Consider the following 1,383-nt stretch of genomic DNA (forward strand, 5'->3'; position numbering starts at 1 on the left):
CTCTCACCACTCTTATTGAAAATAGTATTGGAGTTTCTGGCCAGGGCAATCAGGCAAGAGAAAGAAATAAAGCATATTCAAATAGGAAGAGAGGAAGTCAAATTATCTTTGTTTACTGATGACATTACCCTATACCTAGAAAACCCCACAATTTCAGCCCCAAATCTTCTTAAACTGATAAACAAATTCAGCAATGTCTCAGGATAGAAAATCAATGTGCAAAAACACTAGCATTCCTATACACCAACAACAGGCAAGCGAGAGCCAAATCATGAATGAATCCCCATTAACAATTGCTATAAAGAGACTAAAATACCTACGAATACAGCAAACAAAGGAAGTAAAGGACCTCTTCAAGGAAAGAGGTCCTTCAAGGAAAACTACAAAACATTGCTCAAGGAAATCAGAGAGGACACAAACAAATGGAAAACATTCCACAGTCTTGGATAGCAAGAATCAACATCTTAAAAATGGCCATACTGCTCTTCCACAGGAGGCCTATGCACCTCCGCTTGTGCTGCCGCCATGTATCTAGTGATCCCTGAAAAGTTCCAGCATATTTTGCGAGTACTCACACCAACATCGATGGGCGGCAGAAAATAGCCTTTGCCATCACTGCCATTAAGGGTGTGGACCGAAGACATTCTCATGTGGTGTTGAGGAAAGCCGACATTGACCTCACCAAGAGGGCAGGAGAACTCACTGAGGATAAGGTGGAACTTGTGATCACCATTACGCAGAATCCACGCCAGTACAAGATCTCAGACTGGTTCTTCAACAGACAGAAGGATGTAAAGGATGGAAAATATAGCCAGGTCCTAGCCAATGGTCTGGACAACAAGCTCCGTGAAGACCTGGAGCGACTGAAGAAGATTCAGGCCCGTAGAGGGCTGTGCCACTTCTGGGGCCTTCATGTCCGAGGTCAGCACACCAAGACCACTGGCCACCGTGGCAGCACCATGAGTGTGTCCAAGACGAAATAAGTCTATAGGCCTTGTCTGTTAATAAATAGTTTATATACCAAAAAAAAAAAAAGCCATACTTCCCAAAGTAATTTATAGATTCAATGCTCTTGTCATTAAACTACCAATGACATTCTTCACAGAATTAGAAAAAAAACTATTTTAAAATTCATATATAACCACAAACAACCCACATAGCCAAGACAATCCTAAGCAAAAAGAACAAAGCTGGAGGCATCACACCACCTGACTTCGAACTATACTGCAAGGCTATAGAAAAAAAACAGCATGGTACTGGTACAAAAACAGACACATAAATCAATGGAACAGAATAGAGAATTCAGAAATAACACTGCACACCTACAACCATCTGATCTTCAACAACCCTAGCAAAAACAAGCAATAGAGACAGGATTCCCTA

The 1,383-nt window shown here is 41.4% G+C and overlaps 1 pseudogene; it reads left to right on the forward strand.

Moving 5' to 3' along the window:
* Positions 1–525: 525 nt before the first annotated feature.
* On the forward strand, positions 526–983 carry LOC105527065 (annotated as a pseudogene).
* The last annotated feature ends 400 nt before the right edge of the window (positions 984–1,383 follow it).

Source organism: Colobus angolensis, unplaced genomic scaffold, assembly GCF_000951035.1.
Source record: "Colobus angolensis palliatus isolate OR3802 unplaced genomic scaffold, Cang.pa_1.0 Scaffold606, whole genome shotgun sequence".
NCBI lineage: Eukaryota > Metazoa > Chordata > Mammalia > Primates > Cercopithecidae > Colobus > Colobus angolensis.